The following is a 23,475-nucleotide window of genomic DNA, read 5'->3' as shown; positions in this document are numbered from 1 at the left end:
ATCTGATTATATATCTATTCAAAAAAAGGACCAAAATATAAAACTTATAGAATCAATCATATAAATGTAAAGAAACAAACAATAAAACTTAAAAAATTTAACAAAATTAAATATATCTGGTCCTTTGAAAATTTCGGGCAAACATGAAAAATCCCAAAAAAAATTTTTTTTTTCAGATTTTTATAATTATCTTCTACCCAGAAAACTCAAAACATGAATGCATAAATCATAATTTAAATTAGAGACATCAGCTACTTTAGATTTAAGAACTTCTAAATGTTGAAAGTAAAAATTAATTCAGTGTCTCGGTGAAACCGTGAAACAGGTTTTTGTTAAAAAAAATTACCTCATGAGTCAGTAAGTCACGGCTTCCCAAGTTCCTAGTCGCCGCCGCTGCTCTCGGATACTCGGAGTAAGACACGTCGAGGGCTCCAAGGCTCCAACCGTGGTCTGCCGCCGCCGGTCGGCTGCGTCGCCGGAGAAACGCGAAGAAACGGCGAAACTGCGAAAGAAAGGCTAGAGGCGGCGACGCGGCGTGAAGAAACGCGAAAGAGTCGGGACTTGTTTTCACATAACGAATAGACAATTTAGTTTGGTCTTGATTATGATAATTTTAAAATTATTATATTTATTTTGACATTAATATAAACAAATCATTTTATTTAGATATAAATTCTTTTAATCGATATTAAATTTATAATAAATTTTTGAAGGGCAACAATTTAGTTTGGTCTTGATTATGATAATTTTAAAATTATTATATTTATTTTGACATTAATATAAACAAATCATTTTATTTAGATATAAATTCTTTTAATCGATATTAAATTTATAATAAATTTTTGAATGACTATTCTTGCATTATATTCATTGTGGGATCAATTTAATAAGAATAATTCTTAATATACTTTTATCAAAATATATTCACCTAAATTTTTAAATATGAATTTCGGGGGAAGAAGGGGGCCAAACAAGAAGAGAAAGAATAGGCGATGAGCCAAGCGCGTGTAGTTGAGGGCAAATTATTGTGTCAGCCTGTCAGGTGTCAGGATTCGTCCGGACACCAATAAAAACGCGCCACGTCACTCAAAAATACCGGGGCCAAGTGCATCCGAGTGAGGTGGCGTGTCCAGATTGGATGTCCGCATGTCAGGTGATCGGACGCAATAACTTGCCATAGTTGAGGGGCATGGGATTGTCCGGAACAACGGAGGAAAGAATATGTGAGCTTGCAGAAATCAAGGGGATATGATGAGAGAGATATGAGTTTCGTCAACTGATTAGCTCCCATTCCCATTGGGCGCCCAAAAAGAACAGCTATATTTATAATTATAGTAATAATTTATTGGCTTCAATTATTTAAATTTCTCAAGAAAGAGACATAAAGAGGAATATAAATTACAATTAGTTTTTTTCTTGAATTAATCTAATCAAGCACAAATTAACAATATAGTTTAAGGCTCCGTTTGGGATGACTTTCTTACTGCTTTTTAAAACTATTTTTTAGTATAAAATTTTTAGTCCAAGAAAATTTTCAGTTAAAAAAATGCTTTAAAACAGTAATAAAATTATCTCAAATAAAATCTAAATAGTTAGATATATTCAAAATATAAAGCTGCAAAAATAAATTTGACGTGACTATATATCTTTTAAAATAAATTTGTTGATAATCTTTATACTATAAAACTTTAAAGTCACAACAACTATTTTGTTTTCTCTTTCGCTCCTCTCTCGCCCCCCAAACAGAAACCACCCGTGGCAGATATTTGTCTTGTAAGCTCTACGGTCGTGTTATTTGCATTATTAAATTTGATCTTAAGCTCCTCTTGGCTCTAATAATGAGATGTGAAATAGAATTATTTTAATATATTTTAACATTCCATATGATATGATAAATATAATTATTTTAATTTTATCACTCAATCTTCGCGTATATACTTTATTATTTTTTGTCAAATTTTTTTGTTCATGATTTTTGTGGCCCCACCCTGTCCATCTCTTCCAACTTTCCTCTGCAGCATGCATTTGTTCCTTTCGCTTACAACTGCTCAAAACTTTACTGATTCCTTTTGTTCACAGCTTTTTCACGTCCACAAAGCTTTCTTAAAGCTTTTACCTTCTTCTTCTTATTATTATTTTCTTATAAAGTCTCAGTGGTGTTGAAACACAATTATACTTTAGTAGCATCTCAGCCGTGTGTTTACTTTTAGATTCGTGTAAGATCAAACTTTAAGTGAGATAGTAAGCACCTTTTGCGATAATATTTTTATACCATCATTTGGGTAGCAAATGAATTATTTAAATCCTTTGAACTTAGGATCATCAAAGTTCATCAAAAGTTTAGTTATTAGTTAGCTCAGATTTATCATTGATGGAAATTAATTAATGCTCACTAAGACAAAAAATTTTAATTGAAAATCTCAATAAACTTATAATCGAACTAAATGTCTCGATGATACGAATCTATCAATGCTATAAATAATTCAATTTGAGTTCAAATAAGCTCAAATCAAACACATGAGATATATTGAACTCTTGATTTTACTAATTGAGGGATGAAATTGTCTCTAAATCTTGTTTGTTTGTAGTCAAACCGAGTTGCTCGATGAAATTATTCTAAAGAGCCTAAGAACAGTTAATTTAGACATTTGGCTGAATGATATATTGTCAAACTTCATTCATTCTATTATTGTAAGTTGACTATTAACATCTAATCCTTTTATTGAGTTTAAACTATCCGTTTGTAGACAGTTAACTTTAATAATCCCTACATTAAAAATTAGACAATGATAAGCATACACTCAATTTCTAAGATCCCTACAATAGGAATTAGATTTTTTTTTAGCGGACACTACATTTCTATGATCCATGCAATGGAAATTAGACAATTATTCTAAAATATATAACATAATCTCATTTTCTTCAATTGCGAGGAATAAATGATCGTGTATCTCCTAAGATATTATAGATTATTGCAATTGAGACCTTATCCTTTGATTTTGTTTCCCTTATTGAATTTTCCTCATAAAAAATTCTAATTATGATCTCTTACAACTTTTTCCCAAGCATGTAAGATTTTTATCCGAAGTAAAAATGTTAATCACAAAAGATGAAAGTTTTTTTGTAAGGTTGTAGTTAGTTCAAAATTGCTATGTACTTTTTATGTGTTTTTTTTCTCTTTTTTCTTTTTATTCATTCAATTCTTTATAAAAATTGGTTGAACAATGTCGTTGTCAGGTCCCAAATCTTTAATGTGGACAGTCGGTGGTTATGTTAGGTCGTCTACAAATAACGTAAGATTTGTCGAATAATCATGACATGAATCATCTTATAAAATATATGATGATTTATATACTTAACACTTTAAATTATGCTATTAATTACATGCCTGATATTCAAACTATAATAATTACTTACATATCACATAAAATCTTCTTAAAATCTAAAAAATAGCCCTTTGTTAGTTCTACTCTCAGCTCCGTTAAAAAATTGCTAGCTAGATGCTCTATTGTCCATGTGAAAGCACCATTTAACACATATATCAGCACTCCAATGGATCATAAGCCGCATGTGCTCTTACTCTTTGCCGCGCGGCCCGACGACCCGACCTGGACTGGAACCTGGTATTGCTATGTTCGGGTATTGCTAGGTATTGCTTGACAATAACGAGAAAATACTGCTCTGTTAAGACCAATACCTAGCAATACCTAGCAAAATACCTAGCAAAATCAGGGTATTGTTTGGTATTAGTCTTGACAGAATGATATTTCTCCTTATTGACGAGCAATATCGAGCAATACTATGCAATACCCCGGTCTGCACAAATTAGCCAATACATAGCAATCCCGGGTCCGGTCCGGATAGGGTCGTTGGGCCGCTTGGTAAAGAATAAGAGCACGTGACACAATTTTACTGGCGTCCGAACGTAGAGCTACGTCAGGACACCCTAAAATTCCTTGAATACGCTCGTGCATCATTTGATGGCTTAACTCTTTTTACTACTTGCTTTGCGGTAAAAAAACAAAGCCATGACTGCACTCCATAGTAGTTTGTTTTATTACCGTTGCTATTTATTGTTATTTATAGCGTTGTGTGAAGACAAATATATTTGAGCCTATTCTTGCAAATTTCCTTCCCTCTTCATTCATTTTTTAAGTGGTTTGGATTTTTAAATTGTATTGCTATTTATTTTGTGCTATGACCCCCTTTTTTGGTCTTGTTGTGGCTACTTTTAATCCCTTATTCTTACAATCTTTTTTACAAAAAAAAAAAAAAAAAAAAAAAAAGTGATTCCTATAAACAATTACAAGAAGTGGCTTGTTTTAAGGCTCATTGTGTTGAAAAATTATTTTGTTCGGAGTATGGATGAGAACAATCGTATGGACTGCAAGTGTACACATATTATATATAGTATGTGTACACTAGTTCGGATTCTGCACAAAATAATTTCTCCATTATGTTTATGCTATTGGTAATGGAGATTTTTTTTTAACTTTTACCTATGTTAAAAAAATAGAGGTTGATTGCAGGGGCGGAACCAACTCCAATTTTGAGGGGGGTAATTTTAATATAAAAATAATTAAATAATTAAATATTAAAAATGTTATATATAATATTATGAATAAAGTAAAAAATACAATTGCCCCCCTAGGTTATATAGAGTTCCGCCCTTGGTTGATTGAATCAGATTTGATTAAAAAAATATTAAAAATAATATATATTTATTAGATTTAAATTAAAATTTGATTTTTATTAGAATATAATAAAATAAAAAAATCATGGAGCTGACCTCCACGAGGAAATAGGCTTTTTGTTATTGAATCCTTGGTTTCATTCCTGGATGTGTTTGGGCCTAGGTGCTATTTATTATATTTCTTCTACTACTCTTTATGGATCAGGATTATTTGATTTGTTGAAAAAATAATTCAGCATAAAATAAGCTGTAGCCTGTAGGTGTTTTATACTTTTATTTGATAAAAAACAATTTTAGAGTAAAATTTAGCGAATTTCTTTTTCATTCTCTGGTTAAAAAATATTTATAAAATATAGTACATAATTAATACTTAATTTTTTATTTTATTCATTCGTGGCACCCATGACTCGCTACGAACATACTACTCTATATATCACGGTGCATAGCAGATTGGCGAAGGGCTTCCCTCTCTCTCACTCACGGGGCCTGTTAGGGTTTGGTCCTTATTCGATGCAATAATGGTGAGTTTTTTTTTTTTTTCCCTTAAACCAGTTTCCTTTTTGATGGCGTCCGAACGCAGAGCTACCTCCGGTGTCTGGACCTAATAATTTTCGGGAAAGTTGAATCAGAGGTTGGTCATGGCCTATTGAAGGAATATTACATTGTAAGCAATGCATCGAGGATTGCCTGGGGAGGTTATTGTTAAGCAAGCCTTGCAACCCTAATGGGGTTTGAAGGATAGATCGGAAGAGAAGAGGATCTCCCTCTGTCTGTGTGTGTGTGTTTGTGTGTGTGCCAGAAACTACATTTCTCTCTAATGCAAAGCCTGTTTGGCTAGATCTTGTTAGGCGAAGGGGCTGAACAATGGGGATCTGGTCGTATGGTTAATTACATGCATAGGTACATAACGCTTAATTATTCCCAATTACATTTTCAAAGCCTAGAAGTTCTTATTTGCATCCATTGATAGAGACGATGCCAACTCTGCCATTGCAAATAAAATTATACAGTGTACACACACTGTGTGCACTCTTGGGTCCGGACTCCGCACAGAATAATTTCTCCGTTAAGGGACGATGCCACCTAACGATGAACTTTTCCTGTTCTCGTTCTTCAAGACACCGAGGATGGCGGGGGAGGGGAGGGGCGTTGCTTCTCACTTGTCCGGCAACCCGGTTACACTTATTATTCCGATGAGAGTTTATTTTCTTGCTGCCTCCCTTGTTTATTTGCTGGATTTGAAAAGCATTTTGGGTCTCTCTCTCTCTCTCTCTCTCTCTCTCTCTCTCTGAGACTTGTTCCGTGCTCTTGGAGTTTCTTGGTAACCACTAACCCTAAATTATGGGCTGTTTGGTTGCAAGTAGGATTTAGTAAATCCTGGAGAAATTAAGGGGCTGTTTGGCAGCAGGATTTATGCTGATTTGAGAAGAACGTAAATCCCACGGTAAAATAAATCCGCCGTTTTCATATTTTTGCCTTAAATTACGGATTAAATCCGGGAGTTCGGCGGATTTACGGGATTTGGCCGAAGAAGCGCGCGAAAGGGAGAAGGATGGTTATCTTCGCATCGAGCGAGCTCCCGTCGCTACTTCCGATCCAACAACAAGAACATTGTCGAGCTTTTCGTGACTTCCGATCCGACACGAAGGGAACGTCGTCGAATGGGGTGAAGAAGTTTTTTTAGCGACTCGTTCAAAACTCTACGGGATGCGAAGCAGGCGAAGTCGAACAGCCATGAAGAAATGGAGAAGTTGAAAAGCAAACCCTAGTTGAACAGCAATGAAGCTAGGATTTCGAATGGGAATGTTAATTCATTTAGGGATCCTAAGTCAGAGCATGTAAGTAGTAGCGGACATTGACCTTAAGGTTTATATAGGTCTCAGTTGGTTAGGAGGGTTATGCCTAGATTAGGATGACTTGATGGTTTGAAGGTGGTGGAAGGTATAAAGATTTGTTTGGGAACAATGAGTCTTTAAATAGCCCCGAGCGTTAGTGGCTACAAGTTCATCTGTTTCTTATGGAAACCACAAAATCAAGCGAATATTAAAAGCCCTGAATGCTCGCAGAGGACATGCGGATTGTGCTAATGCATACACTGAATGGTATCGATTAGTATGCATAAGATATATAATTGTTTATTTGTAATAGCATTCTTTTGATTTTTTGTTTGGTTTATCATATTTGGAGAGCGCAATTCTAGAAGATATGGGAATCATATTAGTAGCTTTTTACCTTGCTTTGGAATGTCAAACGTGCTGCGAATATCAAACTGTCTAAATGGAAAGAATGGGGTATTGTACAAAACTTCTTAAGATAAGGGTGGTTGGCTTTTATCTGCTTCTGCATTGGGTTCCTACAGCTTATCTCTGCTGGTTTTTTGATCTGGACAATGATGATCTGTCATCTTTTGGCCCTTTTATTGTCGCCCTGGTTGGTCTCTGCCTTCTTGCTCAGGCAACCGGGTGTTCTTTTTCTGGCCTGGTTCAGATCTTTAACCGAGTTTCTTGGATTCTGACCGAGTTCAGATGGGTCCTCTTCTTCCTACCACTCATATATTTCATATGACACTCATATTTCCTTTCTACCACTCATATATTTCATTTCTACCACTCATATTTGATATAAAAATGAACTATGAGTGATACGTATGTAATATTAAAGTTTTAGATGTTAAATATGCAAATAGAATAGTATAGAGTGGTATGTATGTAAATCTCCCTAGTTTTTAATGATGCCCCCCCTCCCCCCTCTAAAAAAAAAACACCCAAAAGGATGACCGGAATTTGCCTGTGATTTATATGAAAACCCAATCCTTCTTCTTGCCCGTATTGTTTATTACTCGTTATGCTTGTGGCTTATGACACCATAAGTGTAAGGGTTCTGTTAAAAAGCTTTAAATATGAAATATCTGTTGGTCCTCCACCCCCTCTTTGAATTTGTGTGGAGAATTTTTTTTCTTAATGAAGGAGAAAGAGGGGGATGAGCAAAGATTAATGTACTGTTTGAGGAGCAGTTTTTATTTTTTTTGAAATGTTGAAGTATAGAAGAGATGTAATAATGCAATGAATTTTAAGATTTCTATCAATTAAAGTTACTAACACCTGCAAATTAATTATTGCTTATATTCACCGAACTTTTTAGTTTTCTTCTTTCGGAAGGATAGTATTATAGTGTTGTAGGAATAGAAGCGTAGGGCAGTAAAAGTAGCCTGGATACAACGTAAACAGTTAGTTTTCTTCTATTTCTCTGTTTCTTGACCCTTGCACTGGTGATTGTTCTATGTGGGAATGCTTGGGGCCAAGCTGTGATGTTATTATGGACAAACTTTTCTCTGTTAAGCTTTGGTCGATAAGTCATGGTGGTTACTGGAGGCTTCCGGGTTTTCTTATTGCTTCTAATGTTTTCTGTTATTAATCTAAATCCTTCTATGCGGGTTGACAGGATTTTATGGAATATGGAGAAATCTTGCTCCAGTTCCTAGGCTATTCAGGCAATTTTTTGGTTGTATAACGTGGATTGGTCTCAATATTTAAGGTGGAAAGCAAAGCCCTACACGGGATCTTGGTTGGGTATCCATTGTGTACCCTTGCTCTGCATGGGCATGCTTCATCCACGCCCACCCATGATTACTTTCGGGATGCCATACCCACCCACTTTCCATGCTTTTTGAGTGCATTTCGCCACGAACTGATGGCCTTAAGGCTTGTGCTATGACTTCAAACTTTGAAGCCGCATATCAGAATTTACAGTGGTCGCAGTGTAGTTCGGTGCTGCGCATTGCATAGTGAGGATTGCGTGTAATATATGGCATACGGTAATTAGCAATGTAAATCGGTTTATCTCATAATGTTGAGTACCCACCCATACGCACCCACGAGGCCATGGGCATACTCATACCCACCCATACACACGAGGCCATGGCCATGGGCATACCCATACCCACCCATACACATTGGGTTGGGTGGGTACGTGGGTGGGTGTGGGTGCCCAGGTACGTTGGTGGCTGTGGGTATGGGTATGGGCAGGCTCTGGAGTGGAAAGGAAATTCTATTAAGCACTCTCTCATCTTCTGGATGGCTTATGTCGAGGGGTATAAAACTGCGGATACCTATGACTGTGGATACTGAAATGCGCTTGTTTGTAATTTGTGCAAGATTTCGTTGGAATTTACGTGCCCTGCAAAAAACCTGTTGCCTGATTGGAGTTTCTTTCTTCTTGAACTGATCTTGAAGCAGGTTCTCGGGCTTCAAACATTCTAAATCACAAATATGGTAAGGAGGTTATTTTACATTGCCTCTGTCATGGTCTATCGTAGTTATTTTGGTTACAAAAAGTAGTTTTCTATCACCAATTTCTGAATGGCGGTGAGAAAGCAACAAGGAAGCAGTAGCTAATAGCTAAATGAAATATGGTTGCTGTTTAAAAAGCAAGTTAGTCAAAAGTTGTCCCAAACAGATCCCAAGTGCAGAAATTGCTAATGATGTTTTTTTTTTAAAATTTTTGGTCTTACGTTATTTCTGTGCTTGGATTCAGTTTCTGGATTCTGAACCTGTTTTTCCACACTCGACTCTGGGTTGCTCTCTCTTCTCATGATCATTCTGTTTATGCTTCACGTACTGCTGGACGCTGTGGATATTTGGGGTTCTGTTCTCTGTTTTTTCTGTGTTTATGGCATTTTGTACCCGGGTTTTTGCATTGAATGCAATCCTTCTCATGTTTTATCTATTTTACAGGCTTTGATGAGTGATGATTCATGCTAAACCAGGCCTAACAGCCGTGTTAGTGCCATTGTGAACGTATATTGCCATTTAATGGATGCTCCACTCTACTGGCAATTGTGGATGAAGCATTAAAGCATCTCTCTTTCCCTATCCCATCCTACATCCAGGTTTTTGTGTTTTTTCCGGGGGTTTTCTTTAGTCTTTTGGTTTTAGCTATTTGGATTCGTTGTTTGTAATTTGTACCTTTTTTGCTAACCCAAGTATACTTTTTGATTTTTGATTTTTATTTTTTAGTATATTGAACGTATATATTGGGGACATTTAGGCCTATTAATCACAGCAAGATTTGTGCCTAATCCTGCCAATTTTTATGATGCAATCAACAATGAACATTGTATTGACTCAAATTTGAGCAGTCCTTGGATTTATTTTGTTGAGATGCACCATGTGACTATATGCATGCAATATTTGGAGATTATTAGGTTGTTCAAGTGCTTTCTTATCCCTTTTTGGCTTCCTCTTTTATTAGAGATTCATAACGGATGGTTGCAGCGACCTTTCTTTCGTCTCCAATTCTCTGGATATCCTTTCCGCTCATATGCCTGATGTCTTATGGGATGAAGTTATTGTTCGAGTAAGTTTCATATCTTCTTCAATTTTTAAGATGAGGTTTTGTTTTTTTTTAATGAGTATTGGAGGAATAATTTTAGATCAATTTTATTTAGGGGCTATTTATTTGGTTGGAAGTAAAATCTATGTAAAGTATTTCAAATGTAGGGGTTTTGAAAGTATTGGTTTTTGGTTGGACGAAAAATGATTTCAAGGTAAATATAGTGTAAACCTTTTCATCTCATTTTTGAGGTAAACTAAATTCGCCTAGCTTTGGGCAAAAGCTGTTTACATTGCATGCAATCTCATTTTTTTGCTAGTCACTATCACTGTCTCTTGCCGGCTGCCATCACACATCGTTGCTACAATCACCTTTGCCACCCTCCGCCGTCACCTATTGGCCACAATGTTCGCCGGCCCTTGCCTTATACAATTCACCACCTTCACTGGCCGCCGCTGGTCATTGGTCACCACCGCCACTACTGTCACCACCTGCGAGCTACCAACATCTTTGGACTGTACACTATATTTATTTTATTTCAAATCAAATACAAAATATTATCTATATTTATTTTAGATTCATCCAAACAACTTCAAATTATTATTTTTTTTCTTTTACGATGCATTCTGTTTTAGCCAAGAGATTATATATGATGAATGTAATATTTTAGAGTTAAATTAGTATTATTCAAGGGATTGTTTTGAAATTTAACCCTATTTTAATAATTGATGCTGATGTTTTGGCTCAGCAGCATCTTATGCCTTAGATTAGAGGTTGTTTCCAATAGATCATAGAATAAATAACTCTGTGAAGCTGTAGGTGAAAAGAAGGGTAATTTTTCTATTATTTGTCAGTTATTATGGGGTTATTGGTTAGCTAAAAAAAGAATTCAGCGTAAAAGGTATGCAATATAAAAGAAATATTGTGTTATATAAATACTTTGGAGTTGTTTGGATGAATGTAAAGTAAATACAGGTGAATAAATTTTTTATTTGGTTTGAAGTAAAATGAATGTAGTGTAAAGTTTAAAAATGGTAGCTTGTGGGCGATGACAATGATGATGGTGGTGGCCAACGACAAGTGTCGGTGGTCGTTGGTAGCCGGAAGTTGGTGGTCAACTGCCGACAAAGGTGGTGACTGGAGGGTGGCGACGATGGTAGTGGCTGGCTGTTGGTGGTGGCCGGTGAGTGTCCGCTAAGGGTTCGATGGCCTGTTGGCAGGTTGCGGCAATTAAGCAAGCTTGTTTGTGGTGTAAAATGTTCTCGCTCAAAATTGGGTTAGTTTGGTTACCCAAAAAATGAACTAAAATGATTTACACTATATTTATTTTTATTTTTTTACTTTGATTTCCTTTTTCATCTAACTAAACATCAAAATTATTAAAATATATTGTATTTGGAATACTTTATACTCTATAGTATTCCAGCCAAACATCCCCTTAACGCTTCATTTGGTTTGGATGAATTAAAAGCAAATTGCTAAATAATAATAATTTTACTCATGAATATAAATAAGCAAAATTGGATGCAACGGCATGCAACGTTTTTTGAATAAAATGCAAAGTTATTTAATTACTGATTTGAACAGGTGGATATAATATATGTAAAATCGAGTTTGAATTGTTCCTTAATATTTAATCAAAAGAAAGTTATTGATAATTAAGATTATATTAAATTAATATAATTTATAATTAATTAATTGAAAATATATTTTATTCATCTCAAAATATCTGAGTGCCATTGATCTTAACCAAATAAGTTCCTGAGCTGTGGCTTCTCAGGCAAACAGTGCAGCCATATTAGGGTTCAGAGGTAAGATTCTGTATGCAGTACTTTTTTTTTCTCTCTCTAGCGGGAGAAATTATTTGGTGCGGAGGCCGGAGGTAACTTTGCGTCCGGACTCCAATTAAATTTTGATACGTGGATATTCAATTATTTACCTCTCCAGTGAACATGCAATAAAAGCAAAGTAAAAGCATGGCAAAAGAGTAGCGAGTCCGCAATAAAAGCACATTGAATATGCAGTGAAAGCAAGGTGAATACGCTGAAAACGCTATTAAGGAACAGTTGAATATCCACAGGTCGAGATGTAATTGGAGTCCGGACGCAAAACAACGTCTAAACTCCGCACCAAATCATTTCTCCTCTTGCTGATAGGTTCTGTTAGGTTATCTGTTTGATGTAATTATGGTGAGTTTTTTTTTTTTAAACTATCTTTTGTTGTCTTCTGTTGAGGGAGGCGAAGTGAAATCATTGGTTGGCCATGGCATATAGATGTAATATTTTCGTAGACTGGATGCTTGAGGCCTGGGGAAGATCTACTCAAGCAACCCTTGCAATCCTGATAGGGCATGAATGACATTGGAAGATAAGAGTCTCTCTCTCTCTCTCTGTGTGTGTGTGTGTGTCTGACGCACACAGAAACTGTTACCTCTAATTAAGAGCCCGTTTGGTTAGATCTCACCGGGCCAAGGGGTTGAATTACGAGGATTTTACTTATTGACAATGTTTGTGATCTACAAATATTGTATGATTTTTCTTATGACAATGTTTATCAGTTATTCAGCATTTTAGCAATTCTTCCGTTTTGCTTTCCTCCAGTTTTGTTTGATGCAGCTGTGGTTCAGATGAGGTCTTCATTCTTTGTTTGGAAATTGATGGCTCTACAATAACAACAACAACAACAACAACAATATCAAGCAGTGGAATATAGTTATGTTAACAGACTAATTTGGAAGGATATAATATTTTAAAATAGTTCAGTTTGTTGTCTCATTATCGGATCTAAGAGGAGAATGCAAATAACATGGCCCTTAGAGCTTTAGAAGGCATAAACATCTGTCACATGCGGTATTCGTTTGGGGGTGAGAGAGAAGCAAAATGAAAAATGAAAATCGTGCTCGAGGTCATGAGTCGCGAGAGAGAAGCGAAGGGGAAAACGAACCATTGATGCTTTTCATGTGTCCGAAAAAAAAGGCTGTTGGTTACTTCTTTGTATTAATAAATAAATTTTAAAAGAAAAATTACAAAAAATAGAGTAGGTTTCCTCGTTGGTGAACTTGTTGTTCTGTTCATCCACTAAAACGATCAGCTTTAAGCCCATTTAGGCTTTTTGTTTTAGCTTTAGCCAAATCCTTTAGAGGAGATATCTCGAACTTGTTGACTAAAATCTCTTTTCATCATTCTGTCCGTTCACAATGGAAAGTCATTCCTCCCTCTCTTTCAATATTTTACCCCATTAATCTTTCTCTCTAGGTGGATTGAAAACTTGAAATGGAAAAAGCCTGTAATAAATAAAATGAAAGCTGACAAGGAGTTGTACCAAAATGGATGCTTAAGTTTTATATGTGGGCTTATGCCATTGTGCTAAGTAAGTAAAATTTTTTTAGGGGGGCATGTGGATTTGAAAACCATATGGGTCTCTCTCTCTCTCTCTAAAGTTTTCAAACTTATGTTTTGAAGGGTATTCTATGGGTGCGGCATGAGACTTGCTCTAGTGTTATTTTTGAAGTTTCTCGGGAACATTTAGGGTCTGTTTGGCTAGGGAAATTTGACTTTATATGCCTCATAATACACAATTGATTAGAATTGGAGATATGTGTTAGAAAGTCTATTTTGGATTAAATTACTCCAAATAAGGGGTAATTTCTTGTATAAGCGGACTCATTGAACTCTTAAGCCATTTATACATGATTTTAATGAATGGTTGAAGAAATCTTAGCTAAATATTGACTATATCTTAAATTTTTGCTAAAATGTTTTCGTAATAAATCCTGGTACCAAACGCCCCCTAGGTATGAAGGTAATGACAGGCATTATTTGGCTTGGAGCTAAAGGTGTTTTAATTTATATTTTTAGTAGAACACAATCTAGATAAATACCACATGGTCAATATTTTATCTTTGGTATATGAAAGTTTGAAAAGCATTTATCATAAATGTTGGCTTTATGTGCCTCATAAATTTGACCCTAGACATTCAAGTTAAATATCTTACTGGGATGGGAATAACTTCTTGCAATACAGCTGTAGTTGGAGATGATCCTGTCCCAATTTGATGGAGTATTTGCCATAAGGTTGGCTTGATGATCATTGATAAATTGGTGCATGTTATTTCGTTGTCTGGGGATGATGAATAGTGATTAATTTATTGCCTATAAATGAAAGGAAGAAAGTGGCATATCAATTATTTTTGGTCTCCATAAATTGGTTGAATTAATGTCTGGCTTATTGATGCATCAGGTTTTGTGGTATCTTAATAATACATACTGCCTCTTTGTCTTAGCGGCATCTTATGCTTATTGCTTTATACATTTATGTAAACAATTATACATTTCACAATCTTATCAACTTATGTAACTGATGTTCTCATCAATATCTTTATCTCAAAATCATCCATCATGCAGATAAAATCCTAGGGGTGGCCCCTAAAAGTTCAAGTGGTGACTCCCACCATGTAGCACTTTGTCTCATACAGGGCTCAAAAGGTGGTTCTCATGGCTTAGCATTTTGTCTTGTATGACACTTAGTTCTCATTTTTTTGTTGGTGTATTGCTATGTTATCATTTATAAAAGCCCAAACTCTTAACTATCAAGATATTGTTCGCTTTGTTCTAAGGACATCCCGGTTTTGTCCTTTTTGTGTAACTCCCCAAGATTTCACCCACCCCAGGATATCTCTTTGATGAACACGCTTAATTGCGAAGTTTCTTAATGTAATTCCAACAATTACACCAACATGCGTCTTGATGGTTAAGAGTTTAGCTTTTTTTTTTATTTAAGGGGTTTCACACCTAGTGGCAGATAAGATTAGACAGTTGTCGTAGATGGTTTGGTCACATAAAATGTTGGCTTTTTGATGATTTGGTTAAAAGAGTGGATGTATTATATCTGACATATGTTAAAAAGGAGGATGTATAATTAAAAAGATGTGGTTATAAAGTATTTGAAAATTTATTTATTATTAGATTTAAATGAAAATTCAACTTTTAATATGACACAATGAAAAAAAAAGGTTTTAGGTGGCCGACCTTGCGTAGTGGGATAAAGCGTTGTTGTTCTTGTGTTTATTTTAGAGTGGGCTTGTGAGTCCCTATGATGAGCCAATAAAATTTTATTCTCGTTTTCATGAGGGCTGGGTAAGGAATTGTTCACGCCCATCCAAGCATACCCTAAGCGATTTGATGTGGCATTTGTGATGTCAGCTAAGCTTGAGTTGGCCTGATAAACATTTCTCTAAAAGAAAAATGGGCAGCTGAAAGAATTTGGTGTATTTGTCCATTGATTTTTGTTGGGATCATACAAATTTCCTTATGATCTAACGTAAGTTTTGATGAGCCATGACAAATTGAGTCAAGAGAGGTCTGTACTTTGAAATATTGTGTTGAGTTTGTAGTGTTTGAGCCATGACAAATTGAGTCAACAGAGGTCTGAACTCGATCAACAAGGTAAAACGATTCAACATGGATCAGATCGGTGCTCACACATCTTACAAGGTTTCTCTTCTCTCTTTTTCTCTTTTGTTAAAAGAATAATCATTCTGTTTCTCTCTCAGGACAAATTATCAGGCGGGAACAATAAGTACCTCTACGGGGAAGCCAATGGTGGCTCAAAAGCTCTCTAAGGGCCCGTTGGTTTGGTCTTCATTAGGTAATGCTCCAATAATGTCATTAATTTTTTTTCAAGACCCCAGAGTTATCTTTTGGTAAATTTCTCTCTTTTGTTGACCTCCACTGCAAGGCGTGATGGTGAATTCCATGAATTAAAGGTAGAGTTTCTTCATTCATTATCAAGAATGGCTTGAGGTAAGCCTTCTTAGGCAACCTGTGCAACTATGAGTAGGGCTTGAAGGCCGGAGATTGTGGATGAGAGTTTTTTCTCTCACCCTTTTTTGTTTTCTTTTAGGGGTTAGAAAGCAAGAAGCTCTCTCTATATCTTTTCCCAACAGGAAAAAAATCTTAGGGGATGTCTGGACGGAGGATTTGAGCTGGATTAGTCTAAATCCTACCAAACAACAAAAATAAAAACTTTAAAACTTGCTGAATCTTAAATCCCGTTCATTCTTTATTTTGCCTTAAATTCCAGATTTAGTAAAATCCAGTACTTCTTCAGATTTGCGTGTGTTAGCTGAAGAAGCGAGCGAAAAGGGTGAAAGATTGTTATCTCCATGGCGAGCCCCTGTTCTGACTTATGATCCCGCTAATATTATTAATTCTTTCTTAAAGCCCAAGAGCAGTTCTCTTTTTTGTTGACCTCCTTTATGAGAGATGATGTGGAATTCCATGAACTAAAGTTGGAGTTTTTCCATACATTATCAAATATGGCTTGAGGTAAGACTTCTCAGACAACCTGTGCAACTATGAGTAGGGTTTGAAGGCCAGATATTGGGGATGCGAGTTTTGTCTCCCACTCTCTATTCTTCTCTTCAAGTGGCTTGCAAGCAATGTGTTCTATATATCTCCTCAACAAGACGGCAAGCTTAGGGCTTGTTTGGATGCAGGATTTAGCCTAAATTATGCCAAACAGCAAAAATAACAACTTTAATCTTACAGAATCTTAAATTCTGTTCCTTCTACGTTTTGGCTTAAATCCCAGATTTAATAAATTTGAGTTAATTCACGAGATTTAGGCTTCGTTTTGGGACGGCTTTTTTATTGCTTTCTAAAACTTCGTTTTAGTACAATTTTTTTATTTTTTACTAAAACTCTGTTTTAGAGCAATGAAAAAACCGTCCCAAACGAAGCCTTAGGCTTCGTTTAGGATAGCTTTATTTATTTTTTGCTTTTAAAATTGCTTTTTCCTGCTTTCTAAACACAATTTGTACATAGGATGGGCATAAGACACATTCTGTGTGCTAGCCATGTAGCTTCTGGACTCGGTACATAAGTATTTCTCCTAATGAATAGCCCGTTTGGTTAGATCTTGCAAGGCCGGGTCGAACAACGGGGATTTGTTCTTAGTGTTTTTTACATACATAACAATTTATTTTTCTCTATTTACATATTCAATGCGTAGTTCTCATTTACATCCATTGAAAGAGACGATGCGATCTAAAGATGAACTTTTTATTGTTCTCAAGATGCCGAGGATGGCAGGAGAGGAGAGGGGCGATGCTTTTAACTTCTCCGGCAACCAGGTTACACCTATTATTTGGATGAGTTTTTTTTTTTTTTTTCTGCCTCCCCTATTTTTTGCTGGATTTGAAAAGCATCTGGGACTCTCTCTCTGTGACTCAGAAAATTGCAACTTATGCTTGTTACGGTGATATTGTGTGGTGCGGCTTGAGACTTGTTCCACACTCTAGGGTCTGTTTGGATGCAGGATTTAGGCCGAGTTTGACGGAAAATTCCCTCTTTTGGTGGTAAATCCCGGATTTACGAAATCCTTGGTTCTGCTGATTTATGGGATTTGGCCGAAGAAGCGTGCAAAAGGGGGAAAGTTACCTTTACAGCAATCGAGCTCCCGTTGTTGCTTCTGATAAAAAAAAAGTCATAACTTCCAATCCAACATGAAGGGAACGTCGTCGAAGGAGCCAAGTCGAATAGCAACGTAGAACTTGTGCTAAACTCTACCCTCAACAACATCGTCAAAATGTTGTGGCTTCCGATTCGACATGAAGGGAAGGTCACCGAATGATGCAAAGAAGTTTTTTAGCGACTCGTTCAAAAGTCTATGCGATGCGAAGTCCAGCAGCCATGAATAAATGAAGAAGACGAAAAGCGAACCCTAGTTGAACAGCAATGAAATCAAGTTGCATCGGGCCAGAATGCCAAATTACCTCATTGCTAACGAATGAGAATACTTCCAACAGCTCGTTGTAACGTGGGAGCAATGAAGTCAATCAACAACGAAGGTAGGATTTCCAAATGGAATGTAAATTCATTTTACTTTTTGAGTTTCTGTTCTCTCCCTCCTTTCTTTGATGGATTTGAAAACCGTCTGGGTCTCTCTCTCTCTCTCTCTCTCTCTCTCTCAGAAGATTGCAAACTTATATTCTATGGGTGCAGCATGAGACTTGCTCTAGGGTTATTATTGAAGTTTCTGGGTAACATTCAGGCACTGTTTGGCTGGGGTTCTTTGACTTTATGTCTTATAATACACAATTAAATTGATTAGAATTGGAGAAATATGAGGGAAAGTTTATTTTGGATTAAATTACTCCAAATAAGGGATAATTTCTTTGTGTAAGTGGACTGCTCATTGGACTCTTAAGCCATTAATACCTGATTTTAACCAATGTTTGAAGAAATTATCTAAAAATTGATTTAATCTTAAATTTTAGCTGAAATGATTTGGTAAAATTTAGCAGTTTGAAAAGCAATTGTCATACATATTTTATGTGCCTCATAAATTTGACCCTAGCCATCCAAGTTAAGTATCTTACTGGGATGGGAATAACTGCTCCTTGCAATACATCTGTAGTTGGAGTTGATCCTGCCCCAATCTGATGGGAGTATTTGCCATTAGGGTTTTGGCTTGATGATCATTGGGAAATCAATGCATGTGATTTCATTCTCTCTGGGAGTGAGGGATGACGATTAATTTATTGCCCAACAAAGAAAGGAAGAAAGAGGCATGTCAATTCTTTTTGGTCACCTTGAATTGGTTGAATTACTCCAGCGGATGTCTAGCTTATTGATATCTCTGGTTTTGTGTTATCTTCTTAATAATACATACTTACTGTTTGGATCAGCGGCATCTTATGCTTATTGCTTTATACATTTATGTAAACCAATATATATGTATAGATCGCATCTGGATATCCATCATTGTGAAATATGAGCTGCACGGCTGCTTAGGTTTCGATTGGGACAGTGTTCTTATTGCTTTGCTTATTAGACCACAATCATAGTTTCTGTTTGGCCAGTATTTTCAAGAATGTTTTGTGTTAGGAAGCTGAGCTGCTTTCGACAACAGCTTTAGAAAAGAATATTTTTTTCATAGCAGTTTTACAGCAAAATTTATAAAAAACTGCAGCTGTCCAAATTTTAATTTTATTATTTTGAAGACAAGTAGATCATGGCCTATAACACAAAGGTTTGTCTAGATAAAGCAGAGAACAAATTTTGTTGTGAGCTAAGCTTGAGTTGGCCTCTGAAACGTTTTTCCAAAAGAAATGGTGAGCCATTGGGAAAACTTCAGTTATTTGCTGCTTTACATTAAGCTTTATTAAAATTTTATAACCTTCTCAAACAGATTAAGAATCTCTTCAATTTAGTTTTCTTTACTTGATTGGCAGGCTAAGGTAAAAGGCCTCAACCAAATAGAGAGAATGATTTCATGCTATTTTTTTGGGTTTAAATCTCAAAAAAGCCTTCTGACTATTCGTTTATGATCATTGTGGTCACATAATAAAAATGCCTTAGAAATTTCTGTTCTTGTTCATTTTAATTTCCTAATCCAATTTCATTGAAGCAAATACAGAAGAATTTCTGTTCTCTTCACCATCTTTAAAATTCCTGGCATGCATTTTTAAAATAAATTTCTTTCTAATGGATATTCCATATTTTGTGCTTTCCTGTATAATGGCTAAGGGCTTTCGTATGGACAATGATATTTGAAGGCAACCTGTGCAACTATCAGCGGGGTTCTGAGGCTTCTAATCGTGGTATGATGGTTTCTTTAGCACTATTTGAAAATTTTAAGAACCATCCAAAGCTTGCTTTTCTTGATCTTCTCCCTCCATAGTAGACTTGTCAATATTGGACCCGACCCGCCCCGAACCCGACCTGAAAATTTTGGGTTTGGGTTGTCGTGTTTGGGTTGACCTGAACCCGAAGCGGGTCTGGTTCGGGTCCTGAAAACCGACCCGTTTGAAAAATCGGGTCAGGTTCGGGTTGACTCGGGAACTCGGGAATAACCCGAAATGACTCGGGCACACAAACCCCTGCCTGGATTGACCCTGCTCGCTTCCCTCCTGCCCGGATGCGTCACATCGCATTGCTTCCCAAGCCCAGGTCACATCGCGTCTCGAGGCAGTCGCGTCCTGCGTCAGTCGCCGCCTCGCCGGCGTCCGCGGCAGTTACACGCCGTGTTCTGCGTCCGGCAGTTCCGCGTCACCGGTGTCCCGAGGCATGTCGCGTCCGCGGCGTTTGCTGGTCGGGTTGGGTTGACCCGAACCCGAAGCGGGTTGGGTTTACCCGAACCCGAAGCGGGTTGGATTTGGGTCTAGAAAATCAACCCGTTTGCAAAATCGGGTTGAGTCGACCCATACCAGAATAGTGTCGGGTCAGTTTCGAGTTCAACCCGAACCCGACCGTAACCTGAAATTGAGACCCCTACTGCATAGGTCCTGATTAGTTCAATGTTTTATTTTTGTATTTATAACATTATTATTCAGGTATAGGATGTTCAGGCTGGTCTTCTATGAGAGGCATGTAAGCATGTTGGTTATCCATAGGTGCATCTGACTTGTTCATTGTATTAATTAGAATTTTGTTTGTATAAAACCATTCATTAGATCTATGATATACATGCATCTCAGTTATGTTGTATGTGTATGAAATCATTCTTTAATTTTCTTCTTGTTATTTTTTTTTCCTTTGAATATGTTAATCTTCTGGATCTCCTCCATGTTTTACCACATCCACCAAATTATTGTAATTTGCCAGAAAAAAATTGTTTGAGATTGTGTGCCTTTTGATTTGAGATTTTCAATTCTGTTTATATGATTTCATTCAATTTATTTTGGGTTTAGGAGAGTATATGTATTAGATTCATCCTATATTAAAAAAGATTGAGGGAAACATAAAAAAATTTGATTAGAAAGTATTGGAAATGATATCTTTTCATTAGGTTTAAATGAGAATTTGACTCTTAGGCTTCGTTGGAACAATTTTCTTATTAGAAAGCTATTTTAAGAAATAGTAAGAAAGCATTCCTAACGAAGCCTTAATAAGTCATAATGGAGAAAAAATGATTAATTTAGCCGTCCTTATGTTGATTGATGATAAAGGCTTGATTTTGTTGTTCTAATCATTTTATTTTAGATGTTCTACCAAATGGTTAGATTGAAATTCAATTGGTATGCCATTCATGTCATATGTTGAGCCTTGTTAAAATTTGGATTATGTTTGAAGGTATTGAAGTGGCTTATGGCTTGTGTGGACCACCATATTTTATTGCTTGTGATGTGTGGTAACTATTATCTTATGTTGGGTAGTTCTTCTTAGTGTCCTACAAGAGCTTTGAATTGTATGCCACATGTCTTCCTTCTTGCATTAAAGCTACATCAAGCTTATATGAAGAAGCATTGACCATCACTTTAAATGATTTATGAAGTTTGGTCGATGCTAAGGCTTCAATTGGGACAGATTTCTTATTGCTTTCTAAAGTAATTTTATGAAAAACTTTTGGCTTTAGAATCCACATTTTTTTAAGGTCTTACAGGGAAAAACTAAGCAAGAGTGGAATCATGGAGTAGAGGTAAGAAGGAAATGAAGGTAAGAAAGAGGGGAGCTAAAGATGAAAGCCATATAATGTAGTAGTTTACTATTGTAGTTATTTGAGCATGTTTATTTGATTATTGTTTCTAAAGTTTTTATTTGATAAGGCTATTAATTATCAAGCATAATGAAAAGTTTGATAAATTAGCTTGACTTGTTTAGTGATTTATATATTAAATAAAACATATTGTTTTAAGGTCATCATTTTATGTGATATGTGGTACTTAAATGATTCGGTCACCATGATGTATGATTGTGTGGTATTGATAAAGGGATAAATTATTATCTTATATGATCTTGACATAACATAAAAAGCTAGCTCATAGCTCATTATTGTTGTGTGATTTTATGGTATTTTCTTATAAACATAAAAAAGAAATAATATTTTGATTGATATAAACTATAATGAAATAAGCATAGGTGCAATAATGACTCAAAAGAAGCTTTTATCATAACCCGTGTTCTATTGCACATGTTATTTTCGATAGAAATAATTGTCACACCAAATAATTTGTAAGTAATTTGTAAGCATATTATGATTAATATTTCAAATAACTCTTGATTCTTGATTTTTATTTTGGAGGAATAATTTTTTTTTAATTGTTTGAATCTTGAATCACATCGTAAGCTCTCTGAATCATCATTCTCATGTAAATTCATACATAATCTCTCTCCGTCCCTCCTTCGCTTACCTAGACTAAGGTTTTATTTGGGACAGCTTTTTTATTGCTTCTGAAAACAAAGTTTTAGTAAAAAAATTTAAAAATTTGTACTACAATTCTGTTTTAAAAAGCAATAAAAAAAAATAGTCCCAAATGAAGCCTAAGTTGGAAAATGAGAGGTAAATTAATAATTTATAGGGAGGGGCTTTTAGTTAAATAATATGAAATTTTGAATAAGTCTAAACAATGGAACAAACTAACAAATCTTTTGATATGATATCAAAAATATAAAAAATAAATAATTATTTAACTAATTGGTAACATAATAATATAATTGTTCATAAATTAAACATTACATGGCTATGGCTTAGAAAGTTCGAATGTACATTTATATTGTAATTGTACCATACCATAATTATAGGATAATACAACTTTAACCAATTATATGTATAATAATTTAGTTAGCAAGATTCTTAATAAAATATAATATATATGCATAACATATTAAAATAAGCACATCTATAAAATAAAATAAAAACATTAATAAATACTTAGTAGTATTTATTATTATTTATGAGGAATTATATAGATAAATAAAATTACAATTAAAAAAAATAACCATGGGTTTACTCTAAAAATTGAAATTCAAATGTGAATTATCAAATAGAAATTACAATTTTAAAATTACTTTAATAATTAAAAATATAAGTCTCATATTTACTTAATAAAAAATATTTTTTTGTACTTATGTAAAATAAAAAATATCGAATATATATTTTATAAATGGTCACATTATAACTGTATATTACAGCTAAAAAATTAACAATTTTTAAAAATTTTATATCCCTTCTCCTGCGCAATTTTATCCGGCCTCGGGCGGTGCCTCTGATTATATAAAAAGCATGATGGCTTCTGCACTTTGAAGGGTCGATCACGAAGCTAGCTCTGCAGAACGCCCCGAGAGCTTCTACGCCCTTCTTTTAACCGCAGGCATCTCCTTTTCCCCACAGGCCCCCGCCTTCTTTTCCCCCACCATCTTCTCGAATGCTCTGTCCTGCCTTTCTCCCCATCTCTCTCTAGCCTTTCTCCGCTTCTTCGCGCTCTCATTCTTTACCTCCTCGGCTTGGCTAGCTGGAGGAGACGGTGTAGGAGGTATCGAAATCGTTCAAGCTAGAAAGGTAAATTACTCTTGATTTATTGATCTTTGAGTCGTGATCGAGGGTTATCCACAGAGAATCGAATTTAAGATTTTGTTCGGTGAAGTTATTCGCGATTGCATAGTTTCCTGATTAGGCTTCTTGGTATGGTTGTTGATTTCTATGAGCGCGGACTTGATTGTGGTCTAAAA

At 35.6% G+C, this 23,475-nt stretch overlaps 1 protein-coding gene across 10 annotated transcripts in view; it reads left to right on the top strand.

The window, feature by feature from the left end:
• Positions 1-5,170: 5,170 nt before the first annotated feature.
• LOC110111041 overlaps positions 5,171-23,475 on the top strand; it is a gene marked incomplete at its 3' end in the record, with an annotated part of 35,424 nt that continues 17,119 nt past the window's right edge. For 3 of the 10 annotated variants that reach the window (XM_028698772.1, XM_020842734.2, XM_028698764.1), the window contains 1 exon segment: positions 22,979-23,305. 10 annotated transcript variants of the gene reach the window in all.

This window comes from Dendrobium catenatum, unplaced genomic scaffold (genome assembly GCF_001605985.2).
Source record: "Dendrobium catenatum unplaced genomic scaffold, ASM160598v2 fragScaff_scaffold_1132, whole genome shotgun sequence".
In the NCBI taxonomy this organism is placed as follows: domain Eukaryota; kingdom Viridiplantae; phylum Streptophyta; class Magnoliopsida; order Asparagales; family Orchidaceae; genus Dendrobium; species Dendrobium catenatum.
The sequence above is the reverse complement of the archived record's forward strand: the minus strand, read 5'-3'. Positions and strand labels throughout refer to the sequence as shown.